This window comes from Aethalodelphis obliquidens, unplaced genomic scaffold (assembly GCF_003676395.1).
Source record: "Aethalodelphis obliquidens isolate GAN/ISIS:26980383/991018 unplaced genomic scaffold, ASM367639v1 scaffold60, whole genome shotgun sequence".
Classification (NCBI taxonomy): Eukaryota; Metazoa; Chordata; class Mammalia; order Artiodactyla; family Delphinidae; genus Aethalodelphis; species Aethalodelphis obliquidens.
The window spans coordinates 10,023,368-10,045,795 of record NW_020838004.1 but is presented as its reverse complement, the minus strand read 5'-3'; positions in this window follow the sequence as shown (position 1 = coordinate 10,045,795).

The following is a 22,428-nucleotide window of genomic DNA, read 5'->3' as shown; positions in this document are numbered from 1 at the left end:
GGTAATAGAAACATACATATTGATAATTACCTTAAACGTGAATGGATTAAATATTCCAACCAAAAGACACAGGCTTGCTGAATGGATACAAATACAAGACCCATATATATGCTGTCTACAAGAGACCCACTTCAGATCTAGGGACACATACAGACTGAAAGTGAGGGGATGGAAAAAAATATTCCATGCAAATGGAAATCAAAAGAAAGCTGGAGTAGCAATACTCATATCAGATAAAATAGACTTTAAAATAAAGAATGTTACTAGAGACAAGGAAAGACAGTACATAATGATCAAGGGATCGATCCAGGAAGATTATAAATTATAAATATATATACAGTTATATTGTATATATAAATTATATATACAATTATAAATATGTATTCACCCAACATAGGAGCATCTCAATACATAAGGCAACTGCTAACAGCTATAAAAGAGGAAATTGACAGTAACACAATAATAGTGGGGGACTTTAAACCTCACTTACACCAATGGACAGATCATCCAAACAGAAAATTAATAAGGAAACACAAGCTTTAAATGACACAATAGACCAGACAGATTCACTTGATATTTATAAGACATTCCATCCAAAAACAGCAGATTACACTTTCTTCTCAAGTGTGCACGGAACATTCTCCAGGATAGATCACATCTTGGGTCACAAATCAAACCTCAGTAAATTTAAGAAAATTGAAATCATATCAAGCATCTTTTCTGACCACAATGCTATGAGATTAGAAATCAACTACAGGGAAAAAAATGTAAAAAACACAAACATATGGAGGCTAAACAATATGGAGGTTAAACAATATGGTACTAATTAACCAAGAGATCACTGAAGAAATCAAAGAGGAAATCAAAAAATACCTAGAGACAAATGACAATGAAAACCCGATGATCCAAAACCTATGGGATTCAGCAAAAGCACTTCTAAGAGGGAAATTTATAGCTATAAAAGCCTACCTCGGGAAACAGCAAACATCTCAAATAAATAATCTAACCTTACACCTAAAAGAACTAGAGAAAGAAGAACAAACAAAACCCAAAGTTAGCAGGAGGAAAGAAATCATAAAAATCAGAACAGAAATAAATGAAATAGAAACAAAAAAACAATAGCAAAGATCAATAAAACTAAAAGCTGGTTCTTTGAGAAGATAAACAAAATTGATAAACCATTAGCCAGACTCATCAAGAAAATGAGGCAGAGGACTCAAATCAATAAAATTAGAAATGAAAAAGGAGAAGTTACAACAGACACTGCAGAAGTACAAAGCATCCTAAGAGACTACTACAAGCAACTCTATGCCAAAAAAATGGACAACCTGGAAGAAATGAACAAATTCTTAGAAAGATATAACCTTCCAAGACTGAACCAGGAAAAATAGAAAGTATGAACAGACCAATCACAAGTAATGAAATTAAAACGTGATAAAAAATCTTCCAACAAACAGAAGTCCAGTACCAGATGGCTTCACAGGTGAATTCCATCAAACATTTAGAGAAGAGCTAACACCCATCCTTCTCAAACTCTTCCAAAAAATTGCAGAGGAAGGAACACTCCCAACCTCATTCTATGAGGCCACCATCACCCTAATACCAAAACCAGACAAAGATACTACAAAAAAGGGAAAATTACAGACCAACATCACTGATGAATATAGACGCAAACATCCTCACCAGAATACTAGCAAACAGAATCCAACAACACATTAAAAGGATCATACACCAAGATCAAGTGGGATTTATCCCAGGGGTGCAAGGATTCTTCAATATACACAAATCAATCAGTGTGATACACCACATTAACAAGTTGAAGAATAAATACCATATGATCATCTCAATAGATGCAGAAAGAGCTTTGGACAAAATTCAACACCCTTTATGATAAAAACTCTCCAGAAAGTGGGCATAGAGGGAACCTACCTCAACATAATAAAGGCCATATACGAGAAACCCACAGCAAACATCATTCCCAATGGTGAAAAACTGAAAGCATTTCCTCTAAGATCAGGAACAAGACAAGTATGTTCACTCTCACCACTATTACTCAACATAGTTTTGGAAGTCCTAGCCATGGCAATCAGCAAAGAAAAAGAAAGAAAAGGAATACAAATTGGAGAAGAAGAAGTAAAACTGTCACTGTTTGCAGATGACATGATACTATACATAAAGAATCCTAAAGATGCCACCAGAAAACTACTAGAGCTAATCACTGAATTTGGTAAAGTTGCAGGATACAAAATTAGTGCACAGAAATCCCTTGCATTCCTATACACTAATGATGAAAAATCTGAAAGAGAAATTAAGGAAACACTCCCATTTACTATTGCAACAAAAAGAATAAAATACCTAGGAATAAACCTACCTAGGGAGACAAAAGACCTGTACTCAGAAAACTGTAAGACACTGATGAAAGAAATTAAAGATGATACCAACAGATGCAGAGATATACCATGTTCTTGGATTGGAAGAATCAATATTGTGAAAATGACTATACTACCCAAAGCAATCTACAGATTCAATACAATCCCTATCAAATTACCAATGGCATTTTTTACAGAACTAGAACAAATAATCTTAAAATTTGTATGGAGACACAAAAGACCCAGAATAGCCAAAGCAGTCTTGAGAGAAAAAGACGGAGCTGGAGGAATCAGACTCCTTGACTTCAGACTATACTACAAAGCTACAGTAATCAAGATAATATGGTACTGGCACAAAAACAGAAACATAGATCAATGGAACAAGATAGAAAGCCCAGAGATAAACCCACACACCTATGGTCAACTAATCTATGACAAAGGAGTCAAGGATACACAATGGAGAAAAGACAGTCTCTTCAATAAGTGGTGCTGGGAAAACTGGACAGCTACATGTAAAAGAATGAAATTAGAACACTCTCTAACACCATACACAAAAATAAACTCAAAATGGATTAGAGACCAAAATGTAAGACCAGACACTATAACATTCTCAGAGGAATACATAAGAAGAACACTCTTTGACATAAATCACAGGAAGATCTTTCTTGATTCACCTCCTAGAGTAATGGAAATAATAACAAAGATAAACAAATGGGACCTAATGAAACTTCAAAGCTTTTGCACAGCAGAGGAAACCATAAACAAGATGAAAAGACACCCCTCAGAATGTGAGAAAATATTTTCAAATGAATCAACGGACAAAGGATTAATCTCCAAATTATATGAACTGCTCATGCAGCTTAATAGTAAAAAAACAAACAACACAATCAAAAAAATGAGCAGAAGACTTAAATCGACATTTCTCCAAAGAAGACGTACAGATGGCCAAGAAGCACATGAAATGTTGCTCAACATCACTAATTATTAGAGAAATGCAGATCAAAACTACAATGAGGTATCACTTCACACCAGTTAGAATGGGCATCATCAGAAAATCTAAAAACAACAAATGCTGGAGAGGGTGTGGAGAAAAGGAAACCCTCTTGCACTGTTGGTGGGAATGTAAATTGATACAGCCACTATGGAGAACAGTATGGAGTTTCCTTTAAAAACTAAAAATAGAATTACCATATGACTCAGCAATGCCACTACTGGACATATACCCAGAGAAAACCATAATTCAAATAGACACATGCACCCCAATGTTCATTGCAGCACTATTTACAATAGCCAGGTCATGGAAGCAAACTAAATGCCCATCAACAGATGAATGCATAAAGAAGATGTGGTATATATATACAATGGAATATTGCTCAGTCTTAAAAAGGAACAAAATTTGGTCATTTGTAGAGATGTGGATGGATCTAGAGACTGTCATACACAGTGAAGTAAATCAGAAAGAGAAAAACAAATATCATATATTAATGCATATATGTGGAACCTAGAAAAATGGTAAAGATGAACCAGTTTGCAGGGCAGAAATTGAGACACAGATGTAGAGAACAAATGTATGGACACCAAGGTAGGAAAGCGGCCGGGGGCAGAGGTGTGATGAATTGGGCGATTGGGATTGACATGTATACACTGATGTGTATAAAATTGATGACTAATAAGAACCTGCTGTATAAAAAAAATAAATAAAATTAAATTTAGAATTCAAAAAAAAATTTCCTTGTAACAGTGAAATGATAGATAATAATTATTTTGATGTTTCCATTGTTAGTAATTTGTTATATAAAATAGTGTAATTGATTTTTTTATTCAATGTGTAGTCTATATTAATTTATTTGAATAAATGTTATCATTTTTGTATGTCTATAAATCATTTTAACAAAAACAGTTGTGATTTTGTTTCTTTAACCCTGTTTTCCATCATCTTTTGTCTTCTTCAACCTTGAGGTTTTCAGGAATCTAACTTTTCTAATTTGGAAATGTCTGCTCTATATTTACTTTTTAGGGGGTACAGTTCTCATTACTGCTAAAAAATCCATTTCTTTGAATAGCTTTAAAAAATAAAAATTTTCATGGAGAATGTATGTATACATATGTTCCACTTTTGGAAAAATTGGACTTTGCATATAATCTTTTAGCAAATGCCACCTGAGATATTGTGATATAATAAATACATATTTGGTTTCTGTCCCTAGCTCCTGGCACAGAACTCCTAAAACACTTGACATTTCCTGAATATAGAGATGAGAGGAGCATGTTTGTTATTTAATAATAAGCCCCTTTTAACCATACGTGAGTTTATGCTAATGAGGTGATAAAAGATGGAGCTGGTTGCCAGAGGAACCAGCCGTGTGACTGGAAGATTAGAACTTTCAGTCCCATCCCCTGAGTTAGTCACCAACAGCCAGTGATTTAATCAATCATGCCTACGTAATAGAAACTCCATAAAAACCCTAAACAGAGGAGTTTGGAGAGCTTCCACGTGCCAGGAGAGTGGTGCACCCCAAAGTCCACAGGGACAGAAACTCCTGTACTCAGGACCCTTCTGGACCTTACCCTATATACCTTTTCATATGACTGTTCATTTGAATCCTTTATTATAAACCAGTAATAGTAAATAAATAGTAAATAAACTGGTAATAAGTAAAGTGTTTCCCTGAGTTTTTTGAGCTATTATAGTAAATTATTGAACCTGAGGAGGGGGTCATGGGGACCCCCAATTTGTAGCCAAGCCAGATAGAAGTGTGGTTAACCAACCACAGTACGTGCCATTGGTGTTTGAAGTGGGGGGCAGTCTTGTGAGACTGAGCCCTTAACCTGTCTGCACTAAGTCTGGGGAGTTTCAGAATGAATTAAATTGTAGGCCATCTAGTTGGTGTCCTTAGAGAACTGGAGAATCGCTTGGTGTGGAAAACCCACATTTGGCATCAGCAGTGCTGTGAGAGAAAAACAGCTATATATACATATATATTATACATATATAAAATAAAAATATACATATTTTTAACCTTTACCTGGATATCCTATTGGAACCACAAATATAATATTCCTACAGCCAAAGCTCATCATTTGCGTTCCTGAAAACCACTACCCTACCTGATATTTCTATCTCTTCAACATTCTTTTCATGGTGATCCAGATTTAAAACCTGAGGCATTTTTGTTTTCCCTTTGCCTCCAGTGATAATCTGCTTCCAAAATGTATTTTCTGCTTCAGGTGGTATTTTAAGTCAATCAAACACCAAGCATTTATTAAGCCCCTCCTTATATTCATTACCATGCTAGCTATATTGGGGAACACAAAAGAAACATTAAATTTGTTGCAACAAAAGCAACAGAAGATCACACCCGGGTGGTCTCACCAATTTCCTTATCTGCTGGAATAAGAAGCACCAGTTTTAACTTGTCCAGCCAGTAGTCACCATGTGCATAGACGTGACACCATTTCTATTCAGTGGTGCTTAGGAATTAGATGCCTAATTTGTCAGAGGAATTTGTTGCAAGAATCTCAGCACTTTGAAAATGGGCTCAAAGTGTAACAAGAAATCACAGCTCAAAATAACCCACATAGGATCATCCATTATTACATGAAGTATGTACTCATTTCATAGAGTCTAGATGTTAGATTAGGAAACTTCTTTGCTCCACCCGAGAAGACAGTTGAGAGTATGGACATGAATATTACCACTCCCCCAGCCATGCCTCTTCCCCAAGAAAGCTCACATTGGGTACATGGAGTGCCTTAATTTTTGTATCCAGTATCTGTTATGGACCATTATTTCAAAACTATCACTCACCAAATCTCTTTTCAAATGAATTTGTGGTATTCTTACCAATTACAATACTTATGCCATTAACTACAGCCTTTACAGGTGATCAGAATTCAGGGTGATGATTACCAGGACAGAGACAACTGGTGAGATTCATGGGATTACATAGGACTGGCACCTTCTGCTTGAGGCTGGGACAGAGCAGAGTGGGGATCAAGTTAGATGTTGTAGAGGAGATAACATCTGAATTGACTCTTATGAAACAAGTGTGAATTCCACTCAGTTGAAAGAGATTAGAAAGAGCAATTTAGGCAGAGAGTGTAGAACGTGTAAAAGCTTGAAGATATGAGCGAGCATGACACTTTCAGAGAACTGTAAATTAAGATATGGAGTATGGTATACAAAGTGGGGGAGGGGAGTATAAATGAGGCTGGACTGAATGTCCAGCTGGACTGAGTGTCACAGGCCAGAGCATGATATGCCATGTTTAAGAGTTCATGAAGGCCATAGGTAATCTGTAAATGATTTAATGAATGGATGTGACATCATTATATCTATATCAACCTTATAGATATCTATCTATATCTATATTTGCAGTAGACTTTAAAATAATGGATTATTAGAGGCCAAGACAAGAAACAGAGAGTGCAAGAGTGCAATTAGGAGGCAGCTGCAACAAACCAAGCAAGAAGTAATAAGTATTAAATAACTGCAGTGTCATTGAAAATGGAGGATTCAAGAGGATGGTGGTTCAAGGAGCACAGGAAATGAGAGATTTCAGTTTCTGTCTTAGGCAATGAGAAAACAATGCTGTAACTTAGGGTATAAATAGCTGATGGAAGGGCCCTGCCCAATTTAGGATGACTAGATTTTCAGAGGGGCAGTTAAGGAAATTGAAGAGGTAAGGCCCCTGGATTTGATTGCTACTAGAGAATTTCAAGAGAGCGACCTAAGTGAAGTAAGGGGGGAATGTAAGCCAAATTATAAGAGCTTCAAGGAGTGAGTAGGAGTGAGGAAGTGGAAAATCTGGTTTAGACTAGTTTTATTTTTAGACTTTTGGCAGAGAGAGGACAGTGAAACATGATGGCTGATAGAAGGAATAACAGGGTAAAGGGAAGTTTTGTAATTAATTTAAAAAATTATAAATGAGATCTAAGCATATTTTTAGACTGAGAGGAAGTAGGGAGAGATTGGAGACCAAAGAAGAATTAGAACAATTAAAGAAAGAAGGGTCCAGAAGAGCTAGAAAAAAAATGGAGACAATAATAAAAATGGTGGGTTTGGTTTTGGGAACAATGACTGTGAGTGAATCCTTTTCTCTAAGACAGGAGAGAAGGAAAAGTTGATGTGAGAAAGATAAAAGGAGTTTTATATGGAAAGGAGAGTGTAAGTACGGAAGAATTTAGAGGGAGAGTGACAAGAAGTCCCAGCAGCTCATGTGAACAGTGGCTAACTCCTGGGGATGCACTTCATGCTCATGGAAATGGTTTGGTATAGCAGTTGAGGGGATAAGACTCGGAGTCAGTGAGTGATGACTGACAGCAATGCAAGCATGAGCAAGCGCTCATTTGGTATCAGTTAGCATGAATTCATAGAAAACCTCTTAGTATGATTTCAAAAACCCTTTTCAGGGTTCAGCTGGCTGTTAGGGAAAGAAATACAAGGGGAAGACCAAGAGGGCAATTTGACAGTAGCCTCCTTCCTTTCCATTTCTCATGTCCTGCATCCACTCTACATAATGTGTTTCTTAACTCATTCATGTTTTCCAAGTTTATCAGCAGCTTTGTCTCGACAGTTAGTCACAGTGCTTACCAGTAGAATGCATTTGTGATGGGCATGGAGAAGCACAGGGTGGTAGGTAAGCCAGATAGTGCTGGACAAGGAATCTTCTACATCCCAGCCACATCAATGGGCTTACTCTTTCCTGGATGGAAAACATTTGCTTTTTCCTGCCTCTACACCTTTGCTCTGCCTCTCTCCCAGAATTTCCTTCTTTTTACCATCTGAACATAGTTAAGATCTACCTCAAATGCTCCCTTTAGAAGTCTTCTCTGGTCACTTCAGTGAGAATAGATCTCTCATTTCTGAACGTATTAGGCACAACTTTCATGGACTTCATCAAGTTTTATATTATTTCATTTATTGTTTGCATGTGTACCATCCTCATTTAGTTTGTGTGATCCTCAGGCAGAGCAGCCATGTTTTAAAATTTTTTGTATCTTAGACCAGAGACTATCACAGAATAGTTGCTCAATAATATTTATTTTAAAAAAAATACAAAATAAACAAAGGAGAACTACCAAATGATATCTTTGAGTTGCAATGGTATAGTGAAAAGACCATAAGTTTAAAGTTAGGCAGCCTTAAATTTAAACACTGTTTGTAATCAGATTAGTAGCTCTGTGATCTCAGGCTAGCTACTTAACCTCTCTGAATTTAACTATAAAGCGGGGATAATAGCTGTTTTTACCGACTTGTTAGGAAAATTAGAAATGATGTAATCATCTGGCAAAAACTTGGTAGGTAGTAAATGCTCAGTAAAGAGGTAGCTAATATTGCTATTATTTGCTTTAACCTTTTATTTTTATTTTATTTATTTATTTATTTTTTGCGGCATGCGGCCCCCCCACAGCCGCGGCATTTCCCGTTGCGGAGCACGGGCTCCGGATGCGCAGGCTCAGCAGCCACAGCCCCGCGGGCGTGGGCCCAACCGCTCCGCGGCATGAGGGATCCTCCCGCACCAGGGCACAAACCTGCGCCCCCCCACTAGCAGGTGGACTCCCAACCACTGCGTCACCAGGGAAGCCCTGCTCTTTTATTCTTAAAACTTACGTAACAGAGTTGCAAAGACCCACATATACACTCTATAGCTTAAATAGTAACAAGAGGAAGCCAGAAACAAACTATTGACATGCTTTAAACTGAACTGGAAGAAACCCAGGACATTCTGTTTATACTCTGGTCTTGGATCTAGTTAGCAACTGACCACAGCTGCTGGATGGATGCACTATAAGAACGCCAGGTGCTCCCAACCTCACTGCTCGGTGCAAGTGCTTATGCAGGGGTCCATACTAACAACTCAAAAATGGCTTCATGCACAGATGGTCTGGGCTTCACTTCATTTAGTTTGTATAGTTGACCACAGCCAATCTGTCACAGGGAATCATCCTACCCTAACCAGATGGAGGGATCAATTCACCAAGTATTGTCTCTTTCTCGTCTCTAACAACTATAACAAGATGAAGTAATCTTTCTATTCAGCAAACATCTTTTACACTAACAATAAATCTCATGGTTACTCTGGAGGAATTCTTTGCTCAGGAGCTCTGGAATTAGTACATGTGTTGTTGGATGAGCAGCAGGGAACTGAAGTCTGCCACCCAAAGTGAAAACAGGCCACAGTGCAAGAGCAACTGCTGGGGTAAATGGATGCGTGCATTCAGGGAACCACAAGGTTGCCAAGGAGAAATGCACTGTGAGGGGCTATTTAGAATAGAGCAAGTATTTCAGGAAGAGTAAAAAGTATCCAATTCTATTTTGCCAGACATCTTTTGTAAATATCTTTCCATCCAGGGATGAAAGATTATATGCAAACAAGTACGCCAATAACTCTTCAACAAATTCTTCTCTAAACTTGGCTAAGAAACTTAACATTGCCAAGGAATTTGTTGCAAATGGTGTGCTTCTCTTTGCTAATATCAAACAGTCCTGAGCTGGCTAAACCATGCTCTTCTCAGAGTCACATTCTGGGAAGGTGTATGGGTAGTGCTGTGGGTGCAGCAAGCTCTGTGACTAGATTACTGGAGCTAGTAGTAATAATCTGGGTGGCAGGTTCTGATGGTGCTTTAGGCGTTTCCAAAAGGTCATCCTCTGGGCTCCCTCCTTCCCAGGCTCATGTCCTGACACTCTTTTGCATATTCTCTGCTTCAGTTATTCTCAGCTCCTTGCAGTATCTACAGTAGGCTATGCTCCTACTTTCGCCTCCAGCTCCTCTCTGTATGCTGTTTCCTGTGCCTGGACACACCTGCTGTATTTTTCCTCCTGGGTCATTCTTACTTTTCCTTCAGGTCTCAGAAATGCACTGTGATGGGAGGTCAAATCCCTCCCTTTAGAAAATTTTCCCAGAATACATCCTAAGATACCTGTCCTCTGTTCTCCTCTACCACCTGGTGTTTCCCCAAACATAGCACAAGTCTCATTACATATGATGGTTATCTGCTTATTTGTCTATCTCCCCATCAGTCTAAAACTCTTTAGAGGCAGATGCTGGATCTCATTCATAGTTAAATTCTCAGCGCCCAGCAAGTTACTTGGGACATGATGGGTGATCAGTAATTGTTTGTTTAACAAATGAATGAATAAATAAATAATTGTACTCCCCAACAGCCTAAGAATACCAAAAGTTGAAATGATGTGTTGGCACAATGCTAAAGAAATCAGCCATGAAGGAGGTGAAACAAAAAATTTGGTGGAAATGTTTTACTTTTAAAAAATAGTTCACTTTAAAAGAAGCTTAATTTACAGAAATAATTCAAGAACAATACAAAGAACTTTTATGTACTGACCCATTTGAGAGTAAATTGTTGATTGGATGCCTCATCATCTCCAAATACTGTATTGTGTATTTTTTTTAAAAAGGGGCATTTTCCAACTTAAAACACAATACAGATAATCAAAAAATTAACTTGATAAATAAGCTACCAGGATATATTGCCCAGCACAGGGAATGTAGTCAGTATTTTATAATAACTTTAAATGGGGTATAATCTATAAAAACTTCGAATCCCTATATTGCACACCTGAAACTAATACAATACTGAAAACTAACTGTACTTCAATTAAAAAAAATAAAATAGAAAGCTAAGTTAGATTACCATCTAATCCTCAGGTCCCCTTCTAGTGCCACAAATTATCCAAAAGTCCAGTCTAGTCCAGAATCACAGGTTACATTTAGTCATTACGTCTCCTTAGTCTCCTTCAGTCTGGAGCAGCCCTTCAGTCTTTTCTTGACTTCCATGACCTTGACATTTCCAAAGATTTACAGGTCACTTTTTTAAATCAAATTAAATTTATTTAAAAAATAATATCTTCCATTCTGGATATGGCAGACATTTTTCATGATTAAGTTAAGATTAGATTGGCAGGAATATCACAGAAATGATGTTGAATTATTATCTTTGCATTTTATCAGATGGCACATGATTTTGACTTGTTCCGTTATTGGTGATGTTCATTACTTGAGCAAGGTGATGTCTGCTAGGCTTCTCTACTGTAAATTTACTCCCCGCTGCCCTGTCCCCCAGCATGCCCTCTCACCGCCCCCCTCCTTGAAATTAATAAGAACTTCTTGGAGAGTTACTTTGAAACAATGTAATATCTTGTTTCTCAACAAACTTTCTATGTCTGCCTGTCTGTCAGTATAGTTTTCTATCTTCTTTTGTAGACTAAAATTCGTTGCTATCATTTATTTGGATGCAAAAAGAGACCCATATTTGGCCAATGGGAGCACTTTAAAGCTGACTTTTGTATACTTTTGACATATCCACATCACTCTTGGAGCATTTCTTTACTTTCTGGCATAAGAAGATATCCAGGCTCATCTTATACTTTCTTTGCTGCAGTCCTGGAATCAGTCATTTCTCCATGGAGCCCTGTTTCATTTTAAAGGTTTATGGTGTTTATGATATGATAGCCTTTATTCTAGGGGTATTATTTATGCTAGGTGTGCTCATTGCCATTGGGTCCTGCTGCTCCTATACTCTCTCAGTGGACAGATCTAAGGAATCTATAAAAATTCCATTTATATTACGTCTACATTTATTTACATATCTATATTATTGAAAACAATGAGTTCACAGTGATATCTCCAATTTCAATCTAACACCATAGCATTCTGTCTCATTCTCTTCTTTTCCATATTTGTAACTCACTTTTACAACACTGAGAATCCTGGCTCCCATTATCCTAAATATGCTTAATTGATCCTTATCCCCTGTATGTAACCAGCCTCCCATCTCTGACGCCACATTCCTCCTGTACAGACACCTTCTTTATCCTTCTTGAGCTCTGACGTCCCTTAGGTCACTACTGTTGCTATCTCCTCCCATGTTGTAGCAGGATTGGTCAGTATAATCAGTAGAATATGTGACAAGTGATGGTATGTCACCTCCAAGACTGGATCATTAAAAAACAATTTCTTGGCTTCTGCCCCTCTCTTTTGGATCATTTGCTCTGGGGAGAGGCCCACATAGTGAGGAACTGTGGTCTCCAGCCAACAGTCATAGTAGTGAGCCATCTTCAGAGTAAATCCTTCTACTCCAGTTGAGCCTTCAGATGGCTTCAGTGCTGGTCCTCAACTTGACAATAATATCATGAGAAACTCGGAGCCAGAACCACCTAGGTAAGCTGTTCCTAAATTCCTAACCCTCAGAAACTGAGAGATAAATAAATATCCATTGTTTTAAGCCACTAAGTTTTGGGTAATTTGTTATGCAGCAATTGGTAACAAATACAACATGTTAATAGGGTGACTAAATCTCCTGCTTTGCCTTTAATGTTCATGACTTTAGCACTGAAGGTCCCGTGTCTTGGGAAATCTCTCAGTCCTGGGCAAATCAAGACAGTTGATCATTTTACATGTTAGCCACAATATAAAGTACTTTCACACTGTAATAATTCGTCATGACACAGAGTCATGAGTTAATGTGCATGACAGATAGCAATAGCTTAATCACCAGTGTAGTTAATATCATCTTTAAAATGAAATAAGTAAAGCAGATGTATCCTAAATCCCTTCCCAGCCCAAAATTAATCCTGTGACTTAAGTTTTTGAGTGGTGGCTATAAAAATGATTCTAAAAACTGGTAAGCTGAGGGTAGTCAGTAAATTTTAATACTAAAGCTTCATCACTGAAATAAAGGGAATGTCTTGCATCAATTCATGGCCCACAGAAGAGTCTCTGAAACCATGGGATTTTTAATCTAACTCTTGCCTGACTGAAAAAGATTTAAGTCCCTTTTTTTTCTCTGTAGTCTATGTGGGATTTTCCAAAAACACAAATTAACAGTCCCAATCACCTGTCACTTAAACAAAAGAAGATTTATTACTTTTATCCAAAGAACAAATTATTACCTAGCCCAGCAGAAGTTTTGTGTGAAACTGTCCTTTTGTATATGTGTGTGTGTGTGTGTGTGAGAGAGAGAGAGAGAGAGAGAGAGAGAGAGAGACTCCTTACACACTTTAATGTTGAAAAGGAATCTTATTTTCCCCTAGAAATCCCAGGAACTTCAAAAATAGATAGTGGCTGAGGGTTCCATGGGGGAGCAGAGGGCACTTGTACAATCTGAGGAATCTGAGCACGGGCACAGTGGGCCTTCCTGGAGGAGAAATACTGGATGAGGGACAAAGAGGATAAGGAAGCTTAAGAGAGGCCCACCGGGTCATAATTAACACAGAGAGTGGGAAGGTAGCCATCACTTTCTCTGAAGACAGCTGTGTGGAGACCTGGGGCAATGAGATGGTGCTGTTCATGGCTGAGTAGTTCCAGTCTAACATTCAACAGAGGTTCTGCAAAGCCTTGGAGAGCAGATATAACCATCATAGTAGCCAAGGAGATGCCAGAATTCTTGTCAGTTTGCACTAAACCTTTCCTGAATTTCATGTTTATATTGTGTCCTTTTGGGGTACTATGTGGTACAGAGGACAAGGGCAAGCACAAGAGGATAAAAATGGATCTTCTGATACGGTCGTTTTAAAATATGTTAATAAATTCTCCAAGCTTATGGGCCTCTCATAAGTTTCCTCATCCTCTTTGTCCCTCATCCAATATTTCTCCTCCAGAAAGGTCCACTCCATGCAAAAGGTGGAACCCAATACCAAGAGGATTGCTTCTCATGAATAGACTGGCGGAACTGAAGGTGCACGACTTTTGAGACTATATTGTAATAGGCATTGTGACCTTCTCCTTGCTCTCTCTTGGATCACTAGTTCTTTGAGTCATAAGGACACTCAAGCAACCTTACAGAGAAGTCCATATGGTGAGGAATTGAGCCTACCTGCCAACAATCAGCAAGGAACTAGACTGAGCATCCTGCTAACAGCCATGTGAATGAGCCACCTTGAAGCAGATCCTCTAGCTCCAGTCAAGCCGTCAGATGACCGCAGCTCTGACCAGCATCTCGATTGCAACCTCATAAGAGGCCCTGAGGCAGAATCATGCAGCTAAGCAACTCTCAGATTCCTGGTCCAGAGAAGCTGTGAAACAGCTTAAAAATCTTCATAATTCTTAAAAATCACTAAATTTTAGAGGAATTTGTTATGCGGCAATAGGTAACTAGTGTATCTGCCAATCTAGAGATTGAATCTTAGGCTTGTTTTAATAAAGTTTGGTGCAATAAAGGAATATGACTCAGAGTAGAATACTCAGAATACCCTCTGAGTAGAATATCATGTGGACCCAGTACAACAGGGATTTTAAACATAATGGGAAATGGTAATATACACCCCAGCTTGTGGGCTGTGTAGGCTACCAGGGCCTTTCTAAGCATTTCCTCTTCTGCCCTGCTCCCTGGTTGATGGGAGTCTGGTCTCTGGTATTCTGAAGGTGGTAAACTCTGGAATCATCATGTTGTTTCAGGACCTATGACTATATTCAGTTATGACAAGCCAATATAAAAAAGCTGGTCTGTGAAGACAAGAAGAAAAAATGGAGCTGAGATTATTTGCCTCCTCAGAGAGGGGAGAAGTATCTACATGAGGACCTTAGTTTTCAGGGGGACTCACTATATTTTCTACATTTGAGTTCTATGAGATTCTACTCTATCCTTTCAGTTGCTCTATTTATAAATATTTGAGCTAGTTTGAATAGTTTCATCTTCCTTGCAACCAAATGATCTCTGTAAGAGAGCATTCCAGGGCCTTGTTGCTGATCCCTTGTTTTTACTCTATAACAGCAACTGGAGAACAGAAGCAATTGCCCTTGGGGTCATATTTTCCTCAAGGCTAGTTCTTATAACACAAGATTGGACAACATATATGGAGCTATTCTTATAGAAAGAACTATTTTTATAGCAAGCTAACACCTAACAAGTAAGCCGTTCTTGGAGGGTTTCAGGGTATAAGTCCAAGGTAAAGAACAGTCATTTCATAGCTGAGTTTAAAGACAATAGAAATATGCTCCTTTCTTGAGTCAAATGTGTTCTAAGCAATCTTAAATTCTGGTGAACATGAATTATTTCAACCAAAAATGATTTAAAAACCATATAAGATATTTCTAAATAATCAAAATGTCTCTAGATTTTCTCATCTAAATTTCAACAAATATTTGAGACATGATAATATGAAGTACCTATAACAATTTCAGGAACTTATTACAATTAAAAATAAATAAGATTCAAGAAAACAAAAAAGAATATCAACTGTTTTAGCCCCAGAATAAAAAGCCTGTGAATAGTTTTCCCAGGAACTGAAAGCCCTCTGAGCTGTGCCACATTTATTCTTCATTGTTAGGTGAGCAAATGTCATTTTGCAAAGGCAGGGTGCATTAGACAGACATTTACTGGCAATCTTCCAGAAAAAAATACCCCTTATGGGTGGAAATTCAACATAGCTAAGGTTGCTGTTCAAAAACAGAGGCATTTGCAGGGTGAAAAGACTTGCCTGTACCACCCACATTCCAAATACAAGCTAGTGATTTCTCAAAGGTTTTGTTTACTAGTTCAATCATGACCTGATTCAGGCCCCTGAGAATTCCGCATTGGCAGCTTCAATTGCAAAATTTAATTTTAGTTCAGAGATGATTTAAATAAAAACTGATTGTTCAGGTTGTCAACACTATGACCATATAGAAAGAGAAGCACACACACACACACACACACAATTCCAATAGGAAGATATTGCTACACTTCTGGTAAAATTTAGTTAAAAATAATTCTTCTGCTCAAAAATGCCCTTTGCTAAAGACTAAAAATAATTTCACAGTACACTTATTGGACAATTTTGAAAAAATCTTAGGTGGAGATTTTAGAGGTCAGAGCATGGATGGGAAGAAAAAGATCGTTCAATCAAATGATTTCTTTCTAAAAATGTTAAGGAATCTCATCAGAGGCTCTAAATGAAGCAGTTTGGTTTCTTACCAAAATGCCCGTGCTCATTTAGAATGCTGAGTAGATGTATTAGCTTTGCACTTTTGGAGATCTGGGTGGGATGGAAGAACACAGTGGCATTTGGGGTTTGGCAAAACCTCTGAAATTATTTTTCAAACACTTTAGGTTTGGCAAAGGCAGATCGGATTTTGCCAAATGCCTTTTTCCTTACTTTGGAACTCAAGTGTACTTCAAGGAAAATTTAATCCATATGCTTCTGATTTACTTATTCTTAAGTCATCAAATTATTGTCTTGAAACAATGGATTAATGCTCAAGAAAGTCTTTTGAACAATTTCATGAAATTGTTGTAAATCTCCCTGCACTCCATTCCAATTACTTTGCCCTGAATGTCAGTGCATGTGATGTCAGCATTAAATCAAGCCACAATTTTGGAAACTTTACATTTGTTTCCTAGTTAGAACCCTGCAAGTATGAGGTGTGTTGACCTAAAATTAAAAGATTACCAGTTATTTCTCCAGCCAAAAATGGGTTTCTTTGGGATCAGCAAAGAATTGCAATTTGGGGTCTGCAAACATGGCAAGCCATGTGCAAACCCCCATATGGAAAGGGAAGGAGAATGCTTTTATAGAGGGGAAAAGGAAGCTGGAGAGGGCTGTAGTAAGCAGAGAGTCCATGGCTTTTCATTGGTTGAGTCCTTGTCAGCAAAGAGGAATCTTTCTTCTTCCTGTTGGGCTCTGGGAGAGCTCCCCCTTCTAGTCTCCCAACTGTTTTTAATTGAGGCTTCTGTTTATTTTTTACACGTGGTTCTAAGATAAGCCAAAAATACAGCTTATTGTTACTGGATAATATGATTACAGAATTATACAACTTTTGAGGTCAATCTTTATCTCTGCAAGATTACTTTTTGCATCCTTCTGAGCCAACAATCACCCACCCTCCGTAGCAACCCACAGCAGGAAATGGTCCCTTCTAGCACTGGATAACTCTAAATGCAGGTTTTTTTTTTTTCTTAATTCATGACTAAAGTTCACAGTAGGTGAAGTGGTTATTATCCAGAGAGATTATGCCATGGTGACCTGGGAAATGTCAGCTGTCCTTGGCATCATTTCTCGAGGCTTTGGCTAGACTCTTTGCTTGTGTGGTTGTTCTAAAGACACTGAAAATCCCAAATGTTGTGAACTGATCTAATTTCTATATCCAAACCTACTTTTTATTCCTATCTTTTCTGGCTCAGAGAATGGTTCCAGACTCTCTCCTCTGAGCCTTCTTCAGGCAAAGCCTACCCTTCACCTTGTCTAGCAAGGGGACTCAATCGGCAAGCATTTATTGAGTGCTACTTTGGTTAGCAAATGAAAAGGGCTGAAGCCAAAAAGAGAAAGGTCAAATGGATATTGAATACATACGCCAAGTTCTGTTCTGTTCTGAGTTTAAATGGCAAAGTGAGATTGGTCAGAACTTTGAGGTAGAAGTGCTTTCTGGTAATGTCTAGCCAAGCAGGGGACGGCCATAGTTCTAAATCATTTGATAAGATCAGTATCGAGATTATGATGATGGCATGTCCTCAATTGACCCAGAGGCATCCAGAGGTTCTTTTCATTAAACATTTTTTTCAGTGGGCCTCAAATTCTGTGGCAGATTTTTGGTCATGTCGTTGCCATTAAAAAGTACTGATTTTAAAAACTAATAACTTAAAACTGTCACACACAAAACAAATGACTCACAAAACATTCTCCTTTCCTTCTAAAGGTTTTACATGCATTGTTATCACTAACCAGTTTTCACTATTAAACTTAAATGGCCAATCAGACAAACTGAGACTGTTCTTCCACCACTGATCAAGACTGGGGTGGCAGGTATTGGGGATAATATTCATTTAGCTTTCTGAGCTTTCTGGGCAGACTTGGTGACCTTGCCTGCTCCAGCTGCCTTCTTGTCCACTGACTTGATGACACCCACAGTAACTGTCTCGTCATGAATAGCATAAATTCCTTGGGCTATATGAGTATTACCTTACTCATTGGAAAGTGACTTTTGTGTAGGAGAACAAAAAATTGTAGGAGGATTGACTTGGATGGGGACAATGGCCTAATTTAAGGAATGGTACAAGGTGGGGATGAATGGACTACCTGGGTTAAGAGGACCAGGCCATGAGGCTGGTTCATCTCCTGGCTGTGAGGGGTCTTGCAATGAGCACACAGCATGCAGTTCTCAAATAAACCTTTCCTCATGCTTGTAGTCAAGAGAGTCCTATCATTCCCTGTAGTACACAGATGTCTGGCCAAACACTATGCTATGAGTTCTTGGTGCTAAGAAGTATGTGCCAGGTATGCATATCTTTATAATTTTCTTTAGAACATTCAAGAAAGCAAATGATATAATAATAAGTATGTGACAGGACAGAGTATAATGGGTGCTTCTAGCAGAGTCATCTGTGATTAGAATGATGAGAAAAGGTTTACCAGAGGAGGTGGCAGTTGATTTGAGTCTGGAAAGACAGCTAGGAGTAATCCCAGTAAGAAAATGAAGGGGGACACATAGAAGGATATTCCTGGCACAGGTATAGTTCAGAAGACAGACATGCAGGTCAGGAATTTTTACCATATGGGTGGCTTTTGCACTCAGAGAAGAAAATGTCCTCTTTCTGGAAGAATATATATGGTGGAAAGAGAGCTAAAGACAGTCCAGTGACAGAGTTTTCTGCCCGGTGTAATATGGCACTGATTTTCCATGAGATACTGATCCCCCTACATTAGGGAAGCTGAGTGGGATTAACAGTATTCAGAGTCCCTGGGCAGGTTGCCTCTAGATGTGGCAGCCATTTTTGGGGATCCTCAGTGGGATGCTTGAACATAGCATTCTTGTAACTTATGTTGCAGTCTTGAAGTTTTCTAGCATGATGAGGGTTTTCTGTAACTTTCATTGCTACAAAAATCAGAATATTGTCAAGGATATAATCTACCACCTCAATATCTATTTTAGAGTGGAGGTAGCCAACTATGGCATTTCTGGAGGAATTGATGGTCTAGGTACCCAAGAAGCCCTAAATGTGGACAACTGAGCAAGATGGAAGGTAGGAGGGTGTTGGTGGTAGGAAGGCTAGACAGGGTGGTAGGTGCAGCTCCAGGTGGTGGCCCCAAATCTCTGACTTTACGTACAATGGATAGGCCTGTTAGTTTGTGGCCAGGGTGGTACCCAAAGTACCTGTAATACTGCAAGTACTTCAGATAAGGATGTCACCATTTTGAAATCCTTGATATGAAAAAGTTCAGTCAATCAGATTAGAAATTTGCTCATATTTTCACAAGAAATTTTAACATTACATTTGTCAAGGAAATAAATGGAAGAACTATTAGATTCTGGAAATATGATGTCAACTGTTGTAAACATTTGAATAGTTATCAAAATTAAGAAAATATTTTTATCACCTACTTGAGTGAACAAAGTTTCTTGTTGATGGTAACTTACCAAGAGTATGAAGAAATTACCACTTTAAAGCCTTGACAAGAAATTGTGAGTAGCCATTTCAAGAATAAAAAATTAAAAAAAAAATTGGCATTTCAAACAAATTCAGTATTTAATATCTTTTCTAATTCTTTTTTTCTTATTAAAAATTGCACAATATAAAGAGAAAACAATTACTTTTTTCATCAATATCATTTAGATACTTCCATATAGTGTCCAATTTATCCCAGAATATTGTAGAAATAGTTTCATTATCCTTGTACATTATGAGGTAGCAAAGGTTGGAAGGTACTGACTTGGGAATGCCAACATTTAAGGCATGAGTAAAAAAATAGTCCATGAAGGAAGTCGAGAAAGACTGGCCAAAGAATGGGTATCAAATAAAGAGAGAGTGATATCAAGGAAGCCAAGGAAGTAAGTGAGTGTGGTTCACAGTGTCATAACGCATAGAGAAGTTAGATGAGATGAGAAAACCCCTCTCTACTTAGCAATGAGGAGATAATTGATGATCTCAATGAGAACAGTGTCAGTGTGGTTCCCGGGCCCGATGTGGTTTGTAACAGGTTAAGGAGTGAAGGGAAGTTAGGATGTAGAGGTGATAAAATATTCATCACTCTTTCAGGAAGCTCTATTTGGAAAACATGGAAAGGATGGCAGCTAGAGGGAGAACCATAAGAACCAATAAGAACCATAGAACCAATAAGAATTGTGAGGTTTTCCCTCACAGAACTGGAAAAGAGAATACAGTCATGAGTTGACATAAAAGCCAATTGAAAGAGAGTGGTTATAGCTATAGGCAAGCGGGTGGGTGGTGGGGATAAGTATTGGAACAGTCTCTGAGGAGTAAGAGATCAGAGTACAGGGAAGAGAGTTAGCCTCCAGCACAAGGGGCACGCCTTTCTTGGAACTTGTAGGAGTAGAGATTAATGAGATGTTCTCACGATGTGGCTACAAATAGTTGAGGGCATACAAAACACATAGTTTTGATTTTTCTTAGTGTATTAGGAGGTTAATTTAACCTAGGAGAAGAAAACTTGAGACGAGTGGTTAAGTTTGAAGAAACTATGGCTGGAGACTTGTTTGCATAATGGTGCTAACCTGAACAGTTGGGTGATTTTCTCCAGCCATATTCAGCAGATGTAATAGTAGAGAAGACAGATGGTAGGGCTGATCCAAGACTGAGAGTTTGCAGAGTGGCCACAGTGGATAAGCTAGGTGGCTGGAACAATGAATGTGCTGGAAGGATGGTTGAAAAGACAAACCACAGTGTTTGGGCAACAAAGGGAGGAAGTGAAGCAACTTGAAATCTCCAGGGTAGTAGTGGGACTAGGCATAAACCAGACTTCACAGTATTCAAAGAATGAAGGGGGAGAAGATGCCTTGTGCATTGTTTGAGGGGGCTTAGAGGCTTTTATTTCCAATGAAATGAAGATTCTGCAGACACAGGGGAAAGCCTTGGGAGGGCTAAAGAACAATGGAAAGAAAAACAAGAGTGAGGAAGCACAAGGCAGGCAGTAAGAGGGAAGAAGAGAGGATGCAGGAGGTTTGTGTTTTAGGTGGAGCTGTAGGAGGTCTAGGATCGCAGGCATGGGAGGGATCAGTCTAGATGTCCAGGGGGAAAGAAGGATGAACTGCAGACCAAAGGGCCCCAGGAGGCTGCTGTGGCCTTCCCTCGGGTCCTAAACAGAATATGGTAAGGAAATATTTGGTCCCTCAAGAGGTGGAACTGGAGAGGGCGACAGTGATGAGAATTCAGCCTGAGGGGCCACCTGCTCAGGGGGTCACTCATCCTTTAAGCCTTATCTCAAAGCTTGACTCCTCCACGGCGCTCTCTCTCCTGCTCAGGTAGCGAGCAAACATGTGGCCAGGAAGGACACTGGGCAAAGAAATAGGATGCAGCAATGTGCTGGAGCAGGAAGCAGCTCTACCTTGGTGGTGTCTCAGTTTCACCTTCCAGGAAGTGTTCTGGACAAAAGGATCCTGAATCACAGTCAGCAGGTCTAGCTAGAGCACCCCATGACACTGGGAACACTGCCACGTGCAAACCCAGTGAAACTCCCAGAGTCTAGCCTCTCGCCTGTAGGCCAGTCCAACTAAAACACTGCTTTGGCTCAAAAGAAAAAGGCATGTTACCATCCAACTTTGCCACTTGAAATGAAACTAGAAAAACATCCTCAGAATAGAGGTAAGTCTTGATTCACCCTTTTTTTCCTGAAGGAGTTAAGGTTTTAATTACTATATTATTTCTGTCCTAAATCTGATCCAATAATGGAATTATATGATTTTTGATTATTTACAGGTTTGATGCTGTATGTAGCATTCATTTTGCCATAATTGTGTGAGTTGATCTGATGAAGAGGAAGTGCTCATTTTGGGGGAAATGCTATTTGGAATATCTTTTTCAGAAATAGGATAACCCATAATGGCATTACGAACCTTATTTTTAAAGGCTGTGAGACATAAGTATAACACATGTTTTTAATTATAGGCCTTTAAAATATTTTTTATATAAAAATGGAATTTTGTTTTCATCAGATGCTTTACTTAATTTTCTTTAAAACAGTTGACAGCACTGAGAAAATGATGGGGAGAAGAAGGGGAAAGAAGTAGATTGCCTGTTCGTAGTTTGATATTATGTATTTAAATAATGACTCTGCCGTACATTTCCTTCCGTCTCTTGACCCTGCCCAGTATCCTGCTCATCACTATTC